The sequence below is a fragment of the Condylura cristata genome, unplaced genomic scaffold, assembly GCF_000260355.1.
Source record: "Condylura cristata isolate star-nosed mole 26May11 unplaced genomic scaffold, ConCri1.0 scaffold00049, whole genome shotgun sequence".
Taxonomy (NCBI): domain Eukaryota; kingdom Metazoa; phylum Chordata; class Mammalia; order Eulipotyphla; family Talpidae; genus Condylura; species Condylura cristata.
The window spans coordinates 1,562,341-1,579,508 of record NW_004567150.1 but is presented as its reverse complement, the minus strand read 5'-3'; the positions used below and the strand labels follow the sequence as shown (position 1 = coordinate 1,579,508).

General features: G+C 43.1%; 1 pseudogene; it reads left to right on the top strand.

The window, feature by feature from the left end:
- Positions 1-5,522: 5,522 nt before the first annotated feature.
- LOC101634738 lies at positions 5,523-6,064 on the top strand (annotated as a pseudogene).
- The last annotated feature ends 11,104 nt before the right edge of the window (positions 6,065-17,168 follow it).

Sequence of the window (17,168 nt, the reverse complement as noted above, 5' to 3'; positions counted from 1 at the left end):
GAGAAACCATTGTGTATTCAAGGTTCAGTGGTGCTAAACAAATGCCCTATCTATCACTTTTGCCTTGTTAATCCTTTTAATTGCTCTCTCTATTCTTTTTACAAGCCACCTGGTATACAGGAGTTAATAGATTAATAGATTATAGAAAAGTTTCTCAGAGTTAAATCAGTATCGAGAACAGAGGAGGCTACATTTCTTTCAAGAGTATCATTAGAACGAAGCAGTGTTCATAACATTTCTTTGGTTTAGTATGTTGTGTGTCAGCAGAATCAGGAAACAAATCAAAAGTTACAGTGACCATTCGAGAATCAGCCATTCTTCTATTTTTAGAGGGCCATGTATTCCTCCCGTGTACCCGGTACCTTGACCATGCCAAGCTCTAAGGATTTCTCACTTAGGCGCCGCGAGAGGGGACGTGGCAGGGGAAGAGATTCTGAGATTGTGCAGAAGAGAGAGAAGAGGAAAGCAAGAGAAAGAATGGAGGTGGGGAGGAGGAAGTGGGGTGGGGTGGCTCCCTTGCTGCCTGCATCCAGGCCTCCCCGCCTCCCAGCCTCCCCACCTCCCTAACTCCCCACCTCCCCGCCTCCCCATCTCCCTGTCTACTGTTTCCTGCTGGTATACCCAATCCCCTGCTTCTGCACTAAAGGTCTATCCAACCTTTGAAGGCTTCAAGATTCCTTCCATTCGTCAGAATCAACCATGAACCAGCCAGGCCTGGGCCATTTGCCTTTATGCTACTACTAAAGACAAAACCGTAAAAGAAAACAATGGAATTCAGAATGAAGAATACAATAACCAAGTAGTAAGAACACAAAATAATAAAGTTAAAATACAAATACTATTTCAGAAAACATTGTTACTCTTTCAATATGTGGAGTCTTTGCAAACTAAAAAGAGACCAGAAGCAAACACTTTATAAAAGAGTAATTTTAATGTGCAATAGAAAACAAACAAAAAAATCCATTACCTAATAGTCAAGGAAATACAAAAACAACAATGAATTGCTTTTTTCACCTCCAATTCATGCATAATATTTTTTAAGTTAGTGATTGGGGAGTTCCGGATGATAGGTATTTTTCATATTCTATTTGTGTTGTGAGACTTGCTGCAATTATTACACAAACATGTTATTTTAAGCACCCACAGAGCTCACAATTCATCCTTGGGAAGTGTGGGCCTGCCCTCCTTAGTCAGAACAGAGCTTCTGCCTCTGACTACACTGCGATGTGCTAAGAACCGGCATTTCAGGTGGCATCACGGAGACCACATGTCTATGCTCCACACTCCCCCCTCTGCCTCACCGGTCCCCAAATCCCACAGCTCTGACCCAGGTGCTTAGCTTCAGAGCTCATGCAGGGTAAATGGAAGCGATCAGGTTTCTTCTGCCTTCCAGACATTAGCATCAATGATCGACACCTGTGGCATCAATGCTCAACATCACGCGTGCCTAATGGCGGCACCTGCCGCGTGTTGTGGGCGTGCGTGGGTGGGCGGCCCTGAGCTGAGAGAAGGAGCTTATAAAGGCAGTGGCAGCAGAGCGAGGTGGCGGGGGATACAGAGGACCGAGTGGCAGACCGAATGGCAGAGAGCAGAGAAAAGATCAGGAGAGAACACCAGAAAGAGTGAAGAGCCTGGAAAGAATGAAGATTCGCTGGGGTGTGGCAGGTGTGCCAGACTTCCGGCCCTGAGGCCTCCCTCCCTGCCTGGCCTGCACCTGGTTGCCTCACTAGAAATGGTGTAGAAGGAGTATTAAAACCATGAAAAAGCCACTGAGTGCTCCAGGACTTTCCTTTACCCATCTGCCCAGGTTCTTAGAAACCCGCTCTGCTCCTTGCTGGCGCTACAGCAAAAGCCTCCCCACATGCTGCCCTCTACATTGCTGGCAGCCCTTCAGTTATTCTAGATATACCGTTGGCTCTCCTTTCCCAGGGAAGGCTCCCCCATTCCCATGCTGCAAGCCCAGGCAGGACCCCCAGGACTATGTTCCCAGCTTTCAGTCCATGGAGTGGGAGGGCAAGTATCTTCTTCATGTCTGCGCTGGCTCTGCTTACTTTATTTGTACTTTGCTTTCCTGCTTTTTGCAGATTTTTTTTTTTTTTTTTTTGCAGATTGAAGATGCATGACAATCCTATTTTGACCAAATCTCTTGGCCCATTTCTCCAACAGCATATGCTCACCTCACATCTCTGTGTCACATTTTGGTAATTCCTGCAGTTTTTCAAATGGCATCATTAGCATCTGTTCTGGTGATGTTACCTTTGCTGCCACTATTTTAATTGTTTGGGGGAATTCCCCACCCAAGAAAGAAGTGTTTGTGTTCTGAATGCTCCACCAACAAACTGCCCCCCTCACCTCCTTCCTCCTCTTTTCTTTGGGCCTCGCAATTCCAAGACATATTGGAAATAGGCTAGCAAATAACCTTACAGTGGCCTGGAAGTGGCCAAGTACAAGGAAGAGTCAGTCTCATGACTGAGCTCAATGGGGAAGGTGTGCTGAAAATTGAAACAGAGTGACAACTGGTCTTTTTGCATTAAAGTTAGTGAAACTGTGACTATAAAGAAGAAGTTCTTGAAGGAAATTAAAATCATAGGAAAGTAAAGCAGCTTTATTGTTGATATGGTAAAAGGTTTAGTGGATAGAGATCAAATGAGTCAAACAATATTTCCTTAAACCAAAGCCTAATGCAGAGCAGGGTCCCGACTCTACCACTCTAAGAAGGCTGAGACAGGTAAAACAGGTGCAGAATAAAAGTGGGGTGCTAGCAGAGACTGCACAGGACAGAAATGAAACCATCTCTTTAACATCAAAACACAAGGGGAAGCAAGTGTTACTGTTGAAACTGTAGTAGATGTCTAGAAGTTCCAGCCCATATCCTTGATGAAGGTGGCCTCACTACACAACTGATATTCAGTGTAGATAAAGCAGTATTTTACTCTGTTGGAAGAAGATGACATCCAGGCTTTCATAGCTGAGAGAAGCAGTCAGCACCAGGCTTCAAGGACAGGGTGACTCTCTTGGTAGGGTCTAATGTAGCTGGTGATTTTATGTGGAAGGCAATGTTAATTTACCATTCTGAAAATCCTTAGGGCCCTGAGAAGGATATTAAAGATATTAAACCTACTGTACTTGTTCTCTATAAATGGAAGAGCAGCCTGATGACATCTGTTTGTAACATGACTTACTGAATAATTTTTAATATATGTCTATTATATATATATATATATATATATACACATAATATCATTCTTCCTTTTTTGTACAATGCATGTTTTCTCTTCTTAGTTGTAGTCGCTGCAAAATTCCTACCACCAATTTATCCAAGCACCATCACCAGAGTCCCTTGTGTTCTTTTTTTCCCTGTTTTGATCCCTCTTCCTCACCCTCCCCTGTAGAGTGTCTCTGATTAAGAGCTGCCTGTTAATTTTATTTTTTAACTTATTATAATATTCTTCCTTTTTGTACAATGCATGCTTTCTCTTCTTAGTTGTAGTCCCTGCAAAATTCCTACCACCAATTTATCCATGCACCATCACCAGAGTCCCTTGTGTTCTTTCTTTCCCTGTTTTGATCCCTCTTCCTCACCCTCACCTGTAGAGTGTCTCTGATTAAGAGCTGCCTGTTAATTTTATTTTTTAACTTATTATAATATTTTTTCTGACCCCTTATTTGGTTCTCCTACATTCCTCTTGTAAGTGAAACCATCCAATTTTTTCATTTTCCTTCTGGCTTATTTCACTGAGCATAATCCCTTCGAGCTCCATCCATGTTGCTGGTGGTGGCATGAGTTTATCTTTTTGATTGCTGAATAGTAGTCCACTGTGTATCTATAAGTCATCTGTTTTTATATACATTACACAGTCATCTATTTTATGGCATTTGGGTTGTTTACTGTTCTTACCTATTATAATCAGTGCTACAGTAAACAGGGGTCCAGATATCCTTTTGAATTAATGATTTGTGTCCTTTGGGTAAAGTCCTAGGAATAGAATTTCTGGGCCACATGGAAGCTCCATTTTTTGTAGTTTGAGGATTTACTGAATATTTAAAGGCAACACCCAAGGTCTACTTCTCAGAAACAAAAAATCCCTCAGGATTCTGCTGATTGGACATGTAACTGGTCACACAATCACTCTGATGAAGATATACAGAATATCAAAATTGTGTTCATGCCTGTCAACATAACACCCATTCTACAGTTCATGAATCAAGTAGAAAAATTTTATTTTAAGTCTTATTTAAGAAATATATTTCATAAAGTTTAAGTAGTAGAGGTTCCTCTGATGGACATGGGCAAAGTGAATTGAAAACTTCTGGAAACACCATTCTACAACCCATTTGAACTTTCCTGACTTAAATGAGGAGATCAAAATATCAGCATTCAGAAATTTGGAAGAAGTTGATTCAACCTTCATAGATGAGACTTTAAGAGGGTCAAGAAATAACTACAGATGAGATAGGTTTACCAATAGAATTAGAAATGGGCCCTGAAGACATGAATGAATTGTTACAATCCCATGACCAAACTTGAATGTTTCAGAAGTTGTTTCTTATGAATGAGCAAAGAAAGTAGTTACTTGAGGTTGAATCTACTGCTGGTGAAGATATTATGAACATCCTTGAAATGACAACAAGGAACATAGACTCTCATATCAACATTGTTTGATATAACTTCCTTTGGTTTGAAAGGATTGCCTGCATTTTGACACAAGTTTTACTATGTATAAGATTTTATCAAATAGCATCACATGCTGCAGAGAAATCTTTCATGAAAAGAAGACTCAATCAATGCAGCAAGGGTCACTGGTGTCCTATTTTAAGAAATTGCCACAGGCCTTTAGCAACCAGTATCCTGCTCAGTCTGCAGTGACCCACACCCAGGCAACACCCTCCTCCAGCAGCAAGATCATGACCCACTGAAAGCTCAAAGGATGATTAGCATTTTTAGCAATAAAGTATTTTTAATTAAGGTGCATGCATTATTTTTTAGATATAATGTTCTGTTGCATACTTAATAAACTACAGTATATATAAACATAAATTTTGCATACTGGGAAGCCAAGAATTTGTTTAACTGATTGTGTTGCAATATTAGCTTGTTGTAGTGTCTTGGAACAAAACCTGCAGCATCTCTGAGGTCTGGCTGTACATTCAGTATCTCACACAGAATAGGTGCTCAGCTGGCAGAAGAGGAGGGTAGAAGACAAAAAAAAAAAAAAAAAGAAGGGATGCCAAAAAAAAAAAGAAAGAAAATTCTACTGGCAAAAGGAAGCTCTAGGCTAGATGGACAAGACTGGGTTGAGCTCAGAGAAGGGCATATGCCAGTGGGTGAGTGTCCAGGTAGGGGCTTCCAGGAGGTCATGAAGCCCTAAACAGATTTCTAAAATAGATGGACTGGGTTTTCACCTACTCTCCACTTTGCTCTCCCTCTCCACCCAGCACTATTCAGGCTGCCTATTTGTGCTCCAAGCTCCAGGCCCCAGGTAAGCCAGATTCCCACCCATAATCTGCCTCCAGCCTCCACCATGATTATCTACCTGGATCCCATCAGCCACAATGAGAAATTCTCCAATCTGTACAAGATCTGGGAATGGCAGAGGGAAAGTGCCTGTGGGAAGAGGAGAAGATAGCCAGTAAAACAGAAGGCAACAGTGATGACTGGCTTTTCGGTGGAAATACCTCCCTTCCCCCAACCATACTGCCTCAAGGGCAAAGGTGCTAAAAGTACTATAATCACATAATCACCGCTGTTGACATTGTTGTCAACTATCTCTTCACAGCAAACCAGCCTCACAAAAGAAGACTATAAGAAGTACATCAAAGACTACATGAAATCAATTAAAGGCAAACTTGAACTACAGAGACCAGAAAGAAAAAACCTTTTTATGGCAGGATTACAGAGCAAATCAGGCACACCTGTGCTAACTTCAAAACCCAGCAGTTCTTTATGGTGAAAATAGGAGTCCAGATGGCGAGGCTGCTCTGCTGGATTACCATGAGGATGGTGTGGCTCCCTGTGATTTTCTTTAATGATGATTTAGATATGGAAATATGTCAACAAATTTGACGATCACTTTGGATCTCTCACTGTCCTCCTGACTGGCTGCACCTACTCACCAGATGGGTAAGTGGGGCTGAAGTCATCATAAGACTTCATCTGCTTTGACCTTGATGTGTTTGGAGTGAGGCATATATATATATATATATATATATTTAAGATTTATTTATTTGTAACTGGGATACAGGCCAGAGGTGCAGGGGTGGTAAGAGGATTTGTAACAGGTACAGGTTTCATGAACTCTGCCACCACTCCAGATACTGGAACTACGAGTCCCATCAATACCAAGGAGAAGCACGCTGGGACATGAGGGCAGAGCTGAGCAGACAGGTTGGGATAAAACCGGACATGTGGGCTCTGGGGTCTCTTGGCCTGGTGGCTCGCGGCTGGTCATTTGGCTCTCGATTGGTTTTCAACGTGCTGGTGGAGTCCAAGTTAGCAGAACTGGTAGGACATTCTAGTTAACTTGTATTTCTCTCCCTCTTTCCCCAGGTTGTTTCCTTTACCTTTCTCCTTGTAAATAAATCCATTATTGAACATTTTTGTGTGTGTCCATAATACGACTGAATCTAAAGCGTGTGGGAGAGGACCCACAGACAGGCAACCCAATTCAATTGGGGTGCCTTGTAACAGATTCACCTGAGACAGAGTGGGGAGCAGAACAGGCAGATTAACGAAGTACACTGCTGAGGGGAGCAGTGGGCGGGTCAGGAGAGATCTGCAGTGCAATGTGGATCACTTCCCAGGCAGGGATCAAATTCATGCTGAAGTGGCTTTAGCTTCTTAATACTGAGCTTTAACCTGCTGTGCCACCAGGGAGGGGCCACCAGAGTGAGGTATATTTTTAAAGGAAAAAAAAAAAAACATGTCTTGAAGGTTGTTGGGAGTGACCAAATGCGGAGATTTACTGAAGGACTGGGTAAGGGCAATAATAAATCAGGCCTTGCATCCAAAGGTGATAAGGTGGTAATAAATTGGGCCTTGCATCTAATTAACGAGTCCTTGCATGGGGATGGGACTAGCTGAAGGTTATTATGAACTGGGCCTTACATCAAGGACACAGCGATGAGTCACCCCTTTGAAATCTGATCTTAGGACCTATATAAGAGACCCTTCCTCCTTATTGGGTTGGCAGTAGCTGAGGACCCCACTCTAGGGGCTCCGTCTCAGCTGCTGTCCCGGAGCAATAAACTCTGCTTGCTCAGCCTTTCTGCCTCCCCACTTCCTTTCCTGAGGCCTGTCTCAGAAGTTGGGACAAAACAAAGGTTACCTAAAATAAAATACATTTAAACTCATTTGAGAAAAACCCTCCTACTTTTATACCCATTTAAATCCATGTTGTAATGGTGTGGCGGAGACTGGCTGTAGACCAGTGCCAGTGAGCATAAGACTGTCTCTTCAGGTCATTTATACAGGCCACCTCTGGGACTTAAATATGAAAGTAAGAAGTTGCAATTCTGAGTTGAGGTAAAGGACAATGCTAACAGTGCTTTTTATCACCTACAAAAGGAAGTAGTTAATGCTGAAGAGATTATGGAGACAATAGAGAGAGGTTAATACAGAGGGGGAGGGACCAGCAGTATGCATGGCAGGCCTGGCAGGAAGCTTGAGGCCAGGTATAGAGGAGGTGGCAGGGCCCAGCAGGAACCAAGGGACCAGCTCTGTCCTGCCTGCTCTGCCTGAGAGAAGCTGCCACTACCTGTTGGCCATTACCTCAGAAGTTACCTCAGTCATTCCAAAGAGGCTACTAAAGTCTCCTCACTCTGTGGAAAGTAGAGCTCCCATTATTAGCTCCAGAGGAATAGATGTTTTGGGGGTGAGGCCCAGTCAGCAGTCACAAGGTGCCATCTGGATTAACCTGATTAGAAGAGACCATGCATGAAGGGAACATGAAGGCAAGGTGTTCACAAATAGGAGAGGTGTGTTTTCTGGTGCCTACAAACAGCCCAGGAAGCCAGCCTTATCACCCATTAGGATGTATAGCAAATGACTGAGGAAGCCCTTTGTGCAGGCCCCAACACTGGGCTGGAAGCCAGGGTGGAAGAGGAAGGGCTGGTACTCCACAAGACAAGCTGGGAGCTGCCCCGCTAGCCAGACTAGTGCTTCCAGGGTCCTCAACTGAACAGCAACCTACATGGCCAGAGGTAGGCTTTTCAAAGCTTGTTCTGGAAGACACAAGTAGAATGAACTGGGAAGACCTCAGGACTTGAGCAGTAGCCTCAGGCGCTGTGGAATGGAGAGGTGGGTATCACCACTGGGAAAGGTAAGTTGCTGGACAAGTGGGGTCTGAAGAGAGGGAATGATCCTGCTGGGTTTAAGATTGGGCAGCCCCTCAACTTCCTCCAGCCCTGTGTAAGAATTAAATATAGTTCTGTATGAGAGGACTGTTGGAATGTGTGTACCAATGGGTCCCCTTTCTTTTCTTTTTTAATTAATGATGGATCATTATTTTACATCCTTGTTTGCCTTCATAGTATAAGATTTCCCCTCTGTGGTATGGTCACCAGAGCTTTTCCACCCCAAGGGACCTCACAGCCCTCTGCCATAGGTCTGCTCCCTTTCTGCCCCTTCTCATAAGCCTCAATCCATGGTCTGCTTTCAAGGGTCAGTTTTAGTTTGTCTTTTGCTGATCCTTCCTTCGGTTTCTCTATATTCCACCTATAAGTGAAGCCATCTGATTTTTTCCTTCTGGCTTAATTGATCACTCACTTCTTTGAGTGACTGGCAATCTCCCTCGACAGAACCTGCACCCACGGGCCACCAGTGGTGTGGGCTGGGAGGCTCCACAGAGCTCTAAGCAACCCTGAGACCCCCAAGACCTCTTCGTGGCAAACCTGCTCTGAAGTCACAGCTGACAGGGATGAACACCCAACCCCAGGTCCCTACCCAGCCCTGCCACTCCAGAGCCACAGGGCTCTCCACTTCCTGGGGGCCTTGCTCCTGTTCCAGGTGCTCATCATTCTGATACGGGGCAGCAGGAGACACCAAACTAACCAAAACCACTGCCTACATAGTTTACCACTTGCTGTATAGGTTCTTCGCCCATGCATACAATTGCCAGACTGCTCAGGCTTAGAAAATAATAATAAAGGGATTTATTTTATAAAAAAGAAAAAAAAGAGAATTACTGAAGCCGACAGTGACCATATACTTCACCCAAAGCCATGCCCAGTACTTTCCAGGTCTGAACAAAAGCCGTTACAATTGCTCCTTCCCACCTCTGAGGATGTAGATCTCTTTTGCCAAACAGTAGGCTGTGTGTGTAAGATGTCATCTTCCTACCACTGTGGACACGCAGCAGACAAAATACAGGCCAGGATCTGATTCACAGATACAGTAAGAGATGCCACAGGAAATGCTTCGTGAGCTGCTGAAATGCACCACAGCACCAAACAAGTGATTCTCAAGACAATAACCACAGCCACCAAACCACCTGACAAATGGCCCCACTCACGCATTTTAGCAAGACCACACTTCAGCAAGATACCAGACTTTCTGGTCTCCCGTTCTCCTTGTCAGGCCTACCAAAACTGCTCCAAAACGGCTGCTCAGACGAGGCTGAGAACAAGGCCTCCACCATGTGGCCTGTGCCCACAGAGCCTAGCTCCGCGAAGCCCATGTGGAACTGCCTGGGCCCATCGCTTCCATCATGGTGCCCAGCCACCGCCCAGCCTCTCCCTCTCTCCCTCCACACAGAGCTGCCCAGGCCTGTTTTTTAGTTCCTTATGTACTTGGCCAGTTGCTCCAGCCCACTTGTAGCATTTCCTCTTGGGGCTTTCTACTTTCACCAGCCACCCCCTCCAGGGAGCACCACCTGAAGGAGTTTATGGTTTCAGCCACCAGTTACCTCCGGTTACATTTCCAAGGCACTCTGTCTTGCAGAGCAGAATGTACTCAAACTCATTCAGCTCCCTGTGGCTCCCACCCCCGACAGAGGTGGCAGCAAGTGTGGCTGGATTCGTAGTGGATATATTTCAGAAGGGCACCTGATGTCCTGCCCAACACAGGTACAGGTAGGATAATCATATTTGTTTCAAACTGGACACTTTCAAAATGAACAACAGTGCTATTAACAACTCCGTGGGAAACAGGTGTGAGCTGAGGTTAAACAAGATACGTGTAAGATATGCGTTGCACTTGCTGAAGAGTTGGGGCAGGGAAAGAGCATTTTGCAATAGAAGTTGCAGAAATGTCCATTCCCAGGTGTCCATGCTGAAGGTAAGTGGGACCCCAGGGTTCTGCCTGCGGGACAGAGACCCTCTGGATCCTGACTCATCACTTTGTTATTCCTGCTACTTAGAGTTTTTCCATATTATGAGTTAATACCACTATTTAAAATGAGGAAATGGGTCTTAGAGAGTATATTAACTTTCCTTGGGTCACACAGCTGGCAAGTTGGCGTTTGCTCTGTTACTCCATGACTGCATTCTATTTATGTCATTAAAATCTGATGACAAAACTTATTTTTTCTGTTTCAAAGCCATACCAAACTCAGTATTTCCCATCTGAATGCTTCCATTTTTTCCTTAAATCAGCAGTTTCTCCCCCTGCCTTATCTTCACTGTGCATTCCAGCTGCATCTGTGCCCATCGGCACAGACAGACTGGGGTCAGGCTGGATGGAATTTGCTTAAAGAAAATTGTGAAGACTTGGAATGTGGTAATAATCAAAAGTTGGCACAATGCAGGGAACACCCCAGCTGTGGATGGCCAGGAATGGAGTAAATGCAATTGTAGGCTGGAGCTGGTTGTGTTAGTCAGAGCTCAACACCGGGGCGGGCGGGAGATCAGGCTGCTTCTCAGCAGGGCAGCTGCACTGGGGCCTTTGAGGGGAGCACCCACGGCCATACTCCAAGCTCAGGGGCTCAGGGGCTCTCTACGCACAGCATGCACAGAGGCAGGCAAATGTGGAAGCAGAGGAGACTTGTGAGAGGAAGACCCACAGAACCTCAGAAAGTCTGAAAGTAGAGGAAAGACATTACCCGCAATCCCAGAGCCAGGCCACTGGTTCTCTTAATCTTTAATAAAACCTCTTGAGTGCTTTCTCTTACCATTATTTTAAGATTCTTTTTTTGACTTTATAGTAATGTTAACTTAATTTTTCACATACAGCTATTCTTTCTCCAAAATTATTGCACATTTTTTGTTAAAAGATTGCATAAACATTTTCCCATCTTATCAAAAACTAGTAACAATATGTTGATAGGTTGAAAAAAATGGTCCATCGAATGAAGGTGCCGCATTTCCTGTGTTGTTCAGCTATTAATGGCCATCAGCCTGATTTTACTATTACAAATAGCACCCAAGACACACAAATATTCTTAAAATACTCTTCTTGTATTATATTAACCACCATGATGAATGGGTAGATATTTAGCACTTTTAGGCCCTTGGTACAATATAAATATTACCCGATTGCTCTCTATAATTTCAACATTGCAATTTATAGATATCTCATCTGTATATAAAAAGTACAACTTGCCTATTCTTTCTCTGAGGACTGTAATTCACTGATCAGAAGCATTCAGCAAACATTTTCTGAGGGCTTATGATATGCCAGACTTGGCTGAAGCCACAGCCTTCACCAAAGTGGCAGCTGTGTTCCCTGTTCTGCCTCTAGCTGAACCCAGATGGGACAAATAGCACAATCCACGGGGACATAATTTACAGGCTCTGACAGGGAGAAGAGCACAGCCTCCTGCACCCCCAACAGCACACTTACTTCTGGGATCACAGCCCTAACTGTACCCAGTGGAAATTATTTTTAATTTCTAAACAAGGGACTCTGCTTGTCAATTTGCACTGAGACCTGCAAATTTTGTCCTCTTGCTAGTTCAAGCACTAACACAAATAATGAAAATGGTAGCTGCATCATAGACAAATATCCCTTGCCATTCCTTGGCATATTTAAAGTGGAATTTTCCCATCCTTTTAACATGAATTCTGTAGTGGAATATGGAAGGAGGAAAAGTTGTGTTTGGCAACCTCTGTGTGTTTTCCTAATGCCTTTGGTAGCAAATGTCCAGCACTTCTATTGGCAGACTCTGGGCTCAGTCCTTCTCAGGTCCAGCAAAACATTCATGGTCCTAAAATAGAGAATATGAGCACGAGACACACTCAATGAGTCCAAGGGGGCCCTGGCCAGGAGCCTCTTCTCTGCCTGTGAGCCAAGGTTCAACCTGGGAGCCCAGTGAGTTTCCAGGGCTGGTGTTAAAGTGTAAGGTCTCAAAGGCTGAAGGTGGGAAAGATATGTGAAGGAAGGGTTTTTGAGACGGAAAGAAGAGCAAAGGTAGAGGTCCTGCATACGTCACCTCATCGGTAGGACAAAGAAACTCACAGCTGATTTGCACAAATTCTATTGGGATAAGCTTTGGCCTTGCTGATGTACACTGTACACCCTGGACAACCTCACCACCTGTCTTCCTCTCCTGGGTTCCCAGCATCTGCTGATGGATAAATCCCAGATCCTAGACTCAGCTGAACATTCTCCTCCCAAGTTACACCAGCCATCTGCTAGACATCTCTGAGCACCCCACTGAACTCCATGCAAAGTCAGCTTGAGCCACACACCTCCTCTGTGCCCCTACATTCAGCCTGTTCCTCAGGAGAAGAGATCAGCATTGCGGCTAGGCCTGCTGACCGGTCGCCTGCTGACCACTTCTTTGGGTTCCATCTCACTCACAGTTACCTTTGCTGTTCCAGCCTTTATACAAAGGGAACACTTCAACAGCTCCCAGCCTTTATACAAACACTGGAACACTTCAACAGCTCCCTGCTGTCTGCCTGCCCCCCGAAGGAGAGGTGCAGCTGCATGCCCTGTGGCTCCTCGTGCACCTGCACTACCGGGTGGCCCCCGCCAAGCTGGAGGCCCTGCAGTAGGTGCTGGCGCCCATGGGCCAGAGCAGAGAGGCCATGAGGGAGCTGTACTCACAGCTTGGCAGAAGCTGGGGCAGCTGGAGCCCTCTGCTGAGCCAGCCTGCCCAGACCCCCTCCCACGCCCCCCCACCTCCCCTTTCCTTTACCCTTCTCCCCTCCCCCTTCCAACCTCAGCTGCCCCTCCCCACTGAGCCAACTCTGCCTGCCCTCTGAGGCCCTGCCTGCTGGGCAGGGCTGATTCCAGAGCCTCCAGGCTCCAGCTACCAGCTCCTCCCTCAGAAGGTGCCCTGCCCACCTGCCCACCTGCTGGCTTCTGGGGCCTCATGGGAGTCTCTGCACCTGGGGCAATGGGGGAGGGGCACCACCACAGGGACTGGACTGCTGACCTGCCCTGCAGGCAGCACTCAACTAGGGGCTACTTCTGCCTCAGACCGCCCTCTGGCTTGCCCACCCCTGTTCTCTGCTAGATGGTGGATGAGTAAGGGATTCACATGTAAATAAAAGTACATTTTTTGGGGGGAGGGGAGGGAATCAGGTTCACATCTTTGTAGAACCCTCAGCTTTGGTTTTCAGCACAAACACTGAAATACAAACATTATGTCTCTTCTTCTCTGAAATCTATGGCACCCTATGGCTCCCAGTCCCAATGCTCCCAACCACGAATCCCAATTATGGCCTTAGTCAGCATCACTAGTATGCTTGTCTTCTTGTTCTCACCTATTCCACCCCCAATCTCTCTTTTTTTTTTAATTTATTTATTCATATGGAACTGGGGTACAGGCCAGAGGTGCGGAGGGTGAGAGGATTCACCAGAGACAGAGTGGGGAGCAGAACAGGCAGATCAATGAATTACACTGCTGAGGGGAGGAGCGGGCTGGTCAGAAGAGGTCTGCCGCTCCATGTGGTCACCTCTGGGGCAGGTGGGGATCGAACTCATAAGGAAGTGGCTTAAGCTTCTCAGTGTTGTGCTTTTAACCCACTGCGCCACCAGGGAGGACCCTCCAATCTCTCTTTTGCCCTCCAGAATGATTATCCATACGTGTACATTGAGCATGTACACCTCTACTCATGACTTTCAGGAACTCTTTAGTACAGAACTTTGTATCTTTGTAGTATTACTTCCAAGAACCTTGTCAACCCCTATGTCTGGTTGTCCCTGTGCCATCTGCATGCCTCCAACAGTCCAGGCTCTCACTGTTCCCCTGTCTCAGCATGCTCACTCACCTCTTCTTCCTCCCACTAGCTCCATCTCAGTACATCCTCCTTGGCTTCAGGTCTCTGTGCAAATCTTCTGAATTGGCTTCATGGCCTCTGCTCCAAAATCAGTGTCTAGTCCCAAGCTCTCTAATGAAGATTGTTTATCTGTGCCCACACTGTAGTTTCAAAGATCAAGGTCTTTGTCAACCTTCTTTAGTGTCTCTGTCTACTCTGAATGCTCATCTAACTTGGCTAGCACCTGCTTAATGCACAAAGGAATCAAAATAAAATAATAATAAGACTTAAAGATGGTGTAGGTTTTATTTCTGCCACATGGGTATGTATTCTTTACCAGTCACTTTGATCCTAATATCATATTAATTTCTCCAAATCTTTCTGCAAGTAGAGAATCACTATCAAGGGGGCCTGTTTAGGAGAGCCTCCTTCTCCAGAGTCCCCACAAAATCTTTACTATAGCCCCGGAGTTCCTATAAAGACTAATCACAACATTGATAAAGTAAACTGTATTACTTATGCAGGACTCTGATTTCAAGACTTCTTCCTGTATTTCTTATCACCTGATCTCTTTGTAAGTCATCTCCATAAATAATTTTCAGAATTGAATACAGGTGTATGGTTTCTATCTTTAAAGTTATGAAGATACAGGTATCTTTAAAGTTATAGATGTCTACAAAGTTATTTTATGAAAGAAAGATTTCATATCAATAATTAAAGTGTTTAGACAATAAACAAAAAGCAAAAAATAAAAAAAGAAAGTTTGAGCAATACTACTAACCAACCAGAAATAACACATTTTTGAAACATTACACCCAAAACCAGAGCACACATTTCTTTCCAGTTGCAGTTGGAACATTCTACAAAGTAAATCATAATTTAGATGATACAACAGACCCCAACAAACTTAAAATGATTGAAGTCATACCAAATATGTACTTATATACCCCAGTCACAATGGAATTATTAACTAGAGGAAGTTGGAGACATTCATAAGAATATAGAAATTAAACAGCACACTCTTAGCAACCAATGGCAAGTGGAGTTAGAATCACTTTGAGATGAATGAAAATAGAAGCTAGGGCATCAAAAACTTATGTAATGAAGATAAAGCAAGTGCTCAGAATGAAATTTATAGATACCTTTAAAGTTATGAAGATACAGGTATCTTTATAGATCTCTATAAAGTTATTTTATGAAAGAAAGATTTCATATCAATAATCTAAAGTTTTTCCTTGGAAAATAAACAATATGATACAACTAAATTCAAGACAAACAGAAAAGAATAAAAGTTAGTCTGCAAATGGTCAGATAAAGACATAAAAGCAAGGGAAAATTAATGAAGGCAAAAAAGCTGGCTGTTCAAAAAGTTCAGCACTACTAATTCTATTAAGTTTAATAATCAAGAAAAGAAAAAAAAAGATCCAAAGTGCTAAAAACCATAATTTTATAGAAGTAAAAATATTGCAAGTGAATATTACAAATAACTGCATGTCAAGAAGTTATGTAAACTAAGTTAAATTGATAACCTTCAAGAATGACACAACTCTGGAAACTGAATCAGGAAAAAATATGTAGTCTTATAAGTAATGAAATCAAATAAGTACTATTAAAAAATACGTAAACCCAAGTGATTTCACTAGTGAGTTCTGGCAAATGTTTAAGGAGGGAGTACTATCAACGTTTCATAAATTCTTCCAAAACATGGAAAACTTCCAAAATCATTGAATGAAAATATTATTACTATACACCAATACATATTATGATTATCTATGGCAACTGCCCTCAACAAAATATTAGCAAACCTTTGGCAATCACAGCAGAAGTTTTAGGAACACATAATTAGGACTAATCAATTAGGGTTTCATTACTCTTTTGCACCCTCTTTCTTGTGACCTCAGTTTTGGTAAGGAGCCTTTGTTTTGCTGTTTTAACTATTGGGTCTATAAGAAGCAAAACTAAATCATAACCCATGAGAAGGGCTGATGGGACTTTTATTGAAGAAGGTTGTATAGGTCATTCTGAAATAAAGTCCATAAACACTATAATCAAAAGTAATTTATACCAGTAATGAAAAATTGACATACCATAATGAACAATGAATATACATATTAATAGAATAAAGAATAAAACCAAAAGATTATTTCAATAGATACAGAAAAAAACGTTTGACAAAATTCAACATTAAAAAAAAAAACAAAGAAAGAATAAAAGATAACTTAAAAAAAAAACAAAGAAAGAATAAAAGATAACTTCCTCAATCTATGTAAAGCATGTGCAAGAAACCCACAGTCAATGTAAGGATGAAATACAGTGCTTTTTCTCTAAGATGAGGAATAAGACAAAAATAGCTTCTCTTGTCAATTTTATTTTTTACTATACTGGAATTACTGTCCATAGCAATTTTATTTTCAATAAATGGAAATTAAAATGTGCTGAAAGGAATTTTTATCTTAATAAATAGATAGGAAGATATCTTATGTTCATGGATTGCAAGACTTAAGGTTATTGAGATGACAATATTCTCCAAACTGATTACAGATTCAGCCCACTCTCTCTCAAACATCCTCTTTTTTTTTCCAGAAACTGACAAGATGATCCTAAAACATAGAGATAGAAGCATCCAAGAATAGACAAAACAATCTTGAAGAGGAACACAATTAGACAACCCATGTTTCCTTATTTCAAAACTTAGTATAGAGCTACATTAATCAGGATAGTATGATGTTACAGTAGAACAAATATGTAGATCAAAGGAATAGAATTGAGGGTCCAGAAATAAACCCTTACCCTTGGAGTCAATTGATTTTTCCAAGGGTGCAAAACAATTCAACAAAGAAAGAATATTATTTTCAACAGATTGCAGTGGAACAACTGAATAGCATCATGCTACATAGAAAAATTAATTTAAAATTGGGCCCTCCCTGGTAGTGCAGTGGGTGGGAATGCTGCACTGCAAAGCTAGGCCAAGCCATGGCCGTTTCAATGTGAGTTCGATCCTTGCCTAGAAGTGACCCACATGGCAC